Raw genomic sequence first — 8,018 nt, 5'->3', positions numbered from 1 at the left:
CAGGAGAAAGGGAAGTAATGGGGGAATAAAGTTTAGGGGCATTGGTGATTCCAGTGATCTGTGAGAGTGTTATTGCTATGAAAGAAAAGTGAAGTATACCATTTCACACCACATAGATTGGCACACTTTACAAAGAATGAGAACAAGCAGTGTTGGCGGGGATGTGGAGAGAAAGGAACTCTTATTCACTGCTGGTGGGAATACCGTCTAGTCTAACCTTTATGAAAAGCGATATGGAAATTCTTCCAAAAACTGGAAATTGAGCTACCATACGACCCAGCTATAGCACTCTTTGGAATATACCCTAGGAACACAAAAATACAATACAAAAATCCCTTCCTTACACCTATATTCATTGTAGCACTGTTTACTATAGCAAGACTCTGGAAACAAGCAAGTTGCCCCATAAACAATGAAATACTATGCAGCCATCAGAAGAGATGAAAACATAAAATTTTCCTATACATGGATGTACATGGAATCTATTATGCTGAGTGAAATAAGTCAGAGAGAGAGAGAAAGACACGAAATGATCTCACTCATTTATGGGTTTTAAGAAAAATTAAAGACATTTTTGCAATAATTTTTAAAGACAAAAGAGAGGAGAGCTGGAAGTTCCAGCTCACCTCATGAAGCTCACCATAAAGAGTGATGAGCTTAGTTAGAGAAAGGGAAATAGAAAGCCTGTGTAGAGTACAGGCAGGGGTGGGGTGGGGAGGAGGAAAAATTGGGACATTGGTGAGGGGAATGTTGCACTGGTGACAGGGGTATTCTTTACATGACAGAAACCCAATCACAATCATGTTTGTAATCAAGGTGTTTAAATAAAATATTAAAAAAAATTCAAAGTGAAGGTTTAACAGCCCACTAATCACAAGACATAAACTACAACCACCTTCCTGTGAAATGTACCTGCCAAGGTGGTAGATATATGTGGGGGGAGGGAAAGGAAAACAATGGGAACCTGATGGCGGGAAGTTGACACTATTGTTGAGATTGATGTTGGAATACTATATGCCTACGGTTCACTTATTTTTTTATTTAAACATCTTGATTACAAATATGATTGTGATTAGGTTTCAGTCATGTAAAGAACACCCCCCTTCATCAGTGCAACATTTTCACCACCAATGTCCCAAATCTCCCTCCATCCCACCCTACCCCCACCTGTACTCTAGACAGGCTTTCCAGTTCCCTCATTCATTCACATGATTATGGTAGTTCTCAGTGTAGTTATTTCTATAACTGCACTCACCACTCTTTGTGGTGAGCTTCATGAAGTGAGCTGGAAGTCCCAACCCTCCTCTCATTGTCTCTGAGGATTGTTGCAAAAATGACTTATTTTTCTTAAAACCCATAGATGAGTGATACTATTCTGTGTCTATCTCTCTCCCTCGACTTATTTCACTCAGCATAATAGATTCCATGCACATCCATGTATAGGAAATTTCATGACTTCATCTCTCCTGATGGCTGCATAATATTCCATTGTGTATATGTACCACAGTTTCTTTAGCCATTCGTCTGTTGAAGGGCATCTTGGTTGTTTCCAGAGCTGGCTATTGTAAATAGTGCTGTAATAAATATAGGTGTGAGAAGGGGTTTTTGTATTGTATTCTTGTGTTCTTATGGTATATCCCTAGAAGTGGAAGAGCTGGGTCAAATGGGAGCTCAATTACCAGATTTTGAGGAATTTCAATATCGCTTTCCATAAAGTTTGGACTAGACAGCATTCCCACCAGCAGTGGATAAGAGTTCCTTTCTCTCCACATCCCCACCAACACTGATTGTTCTCATTCTTAGTGATCTGTGCCAATCTCTGTGGTGAGATGGTATCTCATCATTGTTTTGATTTGCATCTCCCTGATGATTAGTGATGAGGAGCATTTTTTCATGTGCCTTTTGGCCATTTGTATTTCTTTTTTTATCAAAGTGTCTGTTCATTACTTTCCCCATTTATTGATGAGATTAGATGCTTTTTTTCTTGTAAAGTTCTGTCAGTACCCTGTATATTTTGGATATTAACCCCTTATCTGATGGGTATTGGGTGAATAGTTTCTCCCACATGGTGGGTGGCTCTTGTATCCTGGGCACTATTTATTTTGAGGTGCAGAAGCTTCTAAGCTTAATGTATTCCCATCTGTTTATCTCTGCTTCCACTTGTTTGGAAAGTGCAGTTTCCTCCTTGAAGATGCCTTTAGTCTAAATGTCATGGAGTGTTTTATATACCTTATCATATCAGGTCTGATATCAAGGTCTTTAATCCATTTGGATTTTACCTTTGTACATAATGTTAACTGGGGGTCTATGTCCACTTTTTTGCAAGTGGCTAACCAGTTCTACCAGCACCATTTGTTGAAGAGGTTTTCCCTGCTCCACTTAGGGTTTCTTGCTCCTTTGTCAAAATTTAGGTACTTGTATGTCTGGGGAACATTCTCTGAGAACTCAAGCCTATTCCACTGATCTGAGGGTCTGTCTTTATTCCAACATCATGCTGTTTTGATAACTATTGCTTTGTAGTACAGTTTAAAGTTGGGGAAAGTAATGCCTCCCATATTCCTTTTCCCTAGGAATGCTTTAGCTATTCGAGGGTATTTATTGTTTCAGATGAACTTCTTAAGTGTTTGATCTACTTCTTTGAAAAATGTCATGGGTGTCTTCAGAGAGATCGCATTAAATCTGTATATTGCTTTGGCAAGTATTGCCATTTTAATGATGTTAATCCTGCCAATCCATGAGCAGGGTATCTGTTTCCATTTCTGTGTGTCTTCTCTAATTTCTTGGAGCAGGGCTTTATAGTTTTCTTTGTATAGGTCCTTCACGTCTTTGGCCAAGTTGACTCCAAGATATTTGAGTTGGTGTGGCACTAATGTGAATGAGATTGCCTTCTTAACATCCATCTCTTTCCAATCATTATTGGTGTATAAAAAGGCCATTGATTTCTGTGTGTTAATTTTGTAGCCTGCCACCTTGCTATATTAATATATTGTTTCTAGAAGCTTTTTGGTAGAGTCTTTAGGGTTTCCTAAGTAGAGTATCATGTCATCTGCAAATGTGAGAGCTTGACTTCTTCCTTTACTATCTGGATTCCCTTGATATCTTTTTCTTGCCAGATCGCTATAGCAAGTACTTCCAGTACTATGTTGAGGAGGAGTGATGAGAGCAGACAGCTTTGTCTTGTACCAAAATTTAGAGGAAACACTTTAGTTTTTCTCCATTGAGGATAATATTTGCCATTGGCTTGTTATAGATGGTTTTAACTAGATTGAGAAAGGTTCCTTTTATTCCTATCTCGCTGAGAGTTCTTGTGAGAGTTCTTATCCCTAGGAGTGGAAGAGCTGGGTCGAATAGGAGCTCAATTTCCAGATTTTGAAGGAATCTCCATGTCACTTTCCATAGAGGCAATACTAGGTGGCATTCCCACCAGCAGTGGATAAGAGTTTCTTTCTCTCCACATCCCCGCCAGCACTGATATTAGCCCCTTATCTGTCTTTTGGACTTGAGAGTTTCTTGTGACATGTCTGCTGTAAGTTTAGGGATCCTCCTTTGAATGTAATTTCCCTTTTTGATCTTGCTGCTTTCAGTATTCTATCTCTATCTATGGGATTTGTCATTGTAATGAGGATATGTCTTGGGGTGTTTTTCTTTGGTTCTCTTTTAGCTGGTACTCTTTGGGCATGCAGGATTTGATTGCATGTAGTTTTTAACTCTGGGAGTATCTCTTTGATGATGTCTTTGACAGTTGATTCTTCCTGGAGATATCCTTCCTGGGTTTCTGCGACTCCAATGATTCTTATATTGTTTCTGTTGAGTCTATCGAAGACTTCTATTTTCATCTGTTCGCATGCCTTGAGTACTTTTTCCATTGCCTGTTCATTTGTCTTAAGGTTCTTTTCCATTTTCTTTTTAATGGAGTTGTTTGCTTGAATGATTGTCCTTCAACCTTTGGCTTTGAGTCTGTTTGTCCTAATTATTCATATGTGTTTCTTGTAGGCAGAAAATTGTTGGGTTTATTTTTTTATCCATTTTGCCACTCTGTGTCTCAAGTGATGCATTTAGTACATTAATGATGAGAGAGATTATTGGCATGGAATTTAGTCTCATCTTTTAGTAGAAGTTCGGTATGTCTGTTGGTCTGTCTTGACTTAAAGTAAACCTTTAAATTTATTGTTTAAGCCCGGTTTTGAGTCTGTAAAGTTTCTGAGCTGTTGTTTATCCAGGAAGCTGTGCATCCTTCCTTTAAACCTGAATGTAAGTCTGGCTGGGTGCAGTAATCTTGACAATGTAATTTCATTAAGTTTTGTAACTATATTCCACCTTATTTCCCACTATATACTGTCTTCTGGTCTTTATGGTTTCTTGTGACAAATCTATGATAAATTTGAAGGATGCTCTTTAGTACATAATTTATCTTTTTTTTTTTTTTTGGTTTTTGGGCCACACCCGTTTGACACTCAGGGGTTACTCCTGGCTATGAGCTCAGAAATCGCCCCTGGCTTGGGGAGACCATATGGGACGCCGGGGGATCAAACCGCGGTCCGTCCTACGCTAGCACTTGTAAGGCAGACACCTTACCTCTAGCGCCACCTTCCCGGCCCCATAATTTATCTTTTTGATCTTGCTGTTTTCAGCATTCCATACCTATTTATGGTCTTATCATTTGACTAAGATGTGTCTTATAGTGCTTTTCTTTGGATTTATTTTGGCTGGTATTCTTCAGGCATGCAGTGTTTGGTTGTATGAACTATTTAGCTCTGGGAGTTTCTCTGCAATGATGCCCCCACTGTTGATACTTCATGAGGGATTTTTTCCTGTGTCTCTGGAACTCCAATGATTCTTGTGTTATTTCTGTTAAATTTATCTATCAAAAATTTCTATTTTAATCTACTCATATTATTTTGGGACTTTTTGCATTACTGGATCATTTGTTTTAAGGCTTTATTTTAACTTCTATTGTATGAAATTGTTATCCATCTGCTTTTTCAGCTCACTGATTCTGATTTCAACTACTAGTACTCTGTTGGAGAGGCTTTCCATTGAGGTTTTCATTTTGCCTATGAAATTTTTCAGCCTACTATTTCAGTTTGAAGTTTTTCTCATTTTTATTATCATAACCTCTTTATTCTTATTTCTTGAGTTTATTTCATGCTTTCTTTGAGTTCTATGTTCATCCTTCATATATATATTCTCCAATATCCTTATCTGAGAGGCTAAATAGGTGTTGCTACTTTTTACACATCATCATATAGTTAACATAACTGATCATAATACATTTGCTTCACTATAAGGGAAATCAAAGTTATTGAAAAATAAATAAATAAAGAAAAACTAAAAAATAAAATGGAATTGTTTGATTGTTATCTTTAATACTGTGGTGCTTTTTGGGCTCTTTTGTTTGATTTTTTGTATTGTTTTTATGTTTTTCTGACTTTTTCTACTTCTCTTAAATTGATATTTATAGCCTCTAGAATGACTCATCCCATTTTTTTGTTTGATTTTTGCCTCCCCTTATTTTCTCCAAACAGAACCACATAACTTGAACCATCTTGTTCTGCTGCACAAATTGAGGGGGAAATAATGGAAGGTCCAAGACCAAACAGTTGTATGAGCATTGAGTAGATATAAAAAATGATTAGACTTAAACACTAAATCCAAAGCCAACGACAACATGATCAATACCCAATCTACAACAAGGTAGATACAGAGGGGATCACTTATACTAGCATCCTGGGGGCAAAGGAGGGAGATATGGGATGCATGCTGGGAACAAGGGTGGAGGGAGGACAACATTGGGGGTGGGAATGCCCCTGATTCAATGTTATTCAATATTATTGTGAAAGATTGTAATTTACTTTGGTCAAAATAAAAATAATTTAAATAAAATAAAATGGAAGAGTAGAAAAAAGAAAGAAAAAAATTCAGTAGCAAGTATATTTGTGAAAATTATTCTATCTTCAATAAAGTCATTAATACAACAGCAGAAGGTTTAGTAAGCTTTTTAAAATTTGTTTGTTTTTTGTTTTTTGGGTGGGGCCACACCCGGTGGTGCTCAGGGGTTACTCCTAGCTACTGCTCAGAAATAGCTCCTGGGTAGTCATGGGGGACCATATGGGATGCCAGGATTCGAACCAACCACCTTAGGTCCTGGGTCGGTTGCTTGCAATGCAAATACCACTGTGCGATCTTTCTGGCCCCTAGTAAGCTCTTTTTTATTGGTTAGGGGGCCACACCTGGTGACACTCAGGGATTACTCCTGGCTATGAGTTCAGAAATCGTTCCTGGCTAGGGGGACCATATGAAACATTGGGGATCAAGCCCAGGTTCATCCTGGGTCAGTCGCGTGCAAGGCAAATGCCCTACAGCTGTGCTATTGTTTAGGCCTCAGTAAGCTCTTTTTTTAAAGATAACATATAATAATTATAATAAAAATGTGTGTGGCAGTTTTTGTTGTTTTTCACACAGGCACAGCAAAATATGGGGAAAATAGAAAGAAACAAAAATCTTTGGCCTAAAAATCAGGGAGACCTTACCCATGAAGTATCCTGACATAAGACCAATTACAGGCATACTAAGTTGTCTAACCCCAAAGTCTTTCTCTGTGGTCCCTGTAAAAGCTTTTTACAATCATGGTTGTTGCTGTCAGCTTTTTGTGGTTAAAGGTCCTGCTTTCTGTTGAGATCCTATATTAAAATCAGGGTGATATGGAGCATCTTCTGGTTTCATCTCACCATTAGGCGGCAATGCAGAGAATTCTGTACTGAAAGCAGGTTGTTGCTGTTACCAAGTCATCAGGGTGTCATATGAACCCACTCTGAAGTAAGTTGATTTAAGGGCATCACAGGACCTTCCCTGGTAGAAGTCTGATTCCTGATGCTGGTGTAGAAAACAGTGCTGTTTCCATAGATAGGATCCAAGGTTCAGAGGTGAATAATCAATGTCCAATCTTTAGCCTAAGCCTAGTCACAATGACTAGTGTTCAGAGTATAATGTTCCCTGAAATATAAAATATATGTGATCCTATCTCTATTAGATACGAGATTGTTTCCACATGTAAGATTTCCCCCATTTTAATGTGCCTATGCAAAAAGGAACAATGCCACATGGCACTACTGGTACACATGGGGGTAAAAATGATAAGCTAAACAATCCCTATAATAGGGTACTAACATGAACTCATAAAACTGGAGATCATATCTACTAGAATTTCCTACTAAATAGATCCCCCAAAATGCGGGAAATTGCCACTACATAAGATAGACAATAAGGATTAAACCTATTAAGGAAACACATCTAAAGACATATTCAAAGGAGATATATATGCCCCATTTAAGTCTTTTGAAATAGTCTGGGGGCAGATGAAATCCAGAGCACAGCTTCAGCCCGTGATTGGTTTTGTGGAGTCTAAAAGATGGATCCCAGCAGTCACATATCAGGAAATGTCTTCGACCTGGAGAATTCTCAGAAACCTAATCTGGTAGCTAACAACAGTCCACAGTGAAGTGAGGTGGGGGTGGGTAAAAGGTTTGCTGAAAGCAAATCAACAGCAGTGGCAGTGGCAGTGGCAGCTTCTTCTTGGGCTCAGAATCTATCTTTTCACTTTGGTAGCTGGTTGGCAGCTGACTGGGGTGGAGGGAATGTTCTGCTTCCTGAGGAGTTAAGAACTGAGGATAAAAAGGGATAAATGGGGGAAATAACAGATGGGAGCAAAACAATGAAGGACTAAAAAAGAATTTGTAAGGTGGTGATAAAAAGGGGGGAAGGAAGGGTTACATATAACGGGGGAAAGACAGTATACAACATAGACAGACATTATGTTTATTACAGGTGGACATTAGACAGACATTGAGGTGGCCAACACATAAAATCATGTGCATACAGACATTGAAGATTGATCTATGGGTTACAGTTGAAAAATTGATCCAGGTGAAAGGGGACAGAACACTTAAAATATATAAAGCTGGAAAGTCAGATGTAAATGATTTCTATTTTTTAGGCCAAAAATGATTGGTGAGGATAAA

This window comes from Suncus etruscus, chromosome 4 (assembly GCF_024139225.1).
Source record: "Suncus etruscus isolate mSunEtr1 chromosome 4, mSunEtr1.pri.cur, whole genome shotgun sequence".
NCBI classification, from domain to species: Eukaryota; Metazoa; Chordata; class Mammalia; order Eulipotyphla; family Soricidae; genus Suncus; species Suncus etruscus.
This window is presented reverse-complemented; position numbering follows the sequence as displayed.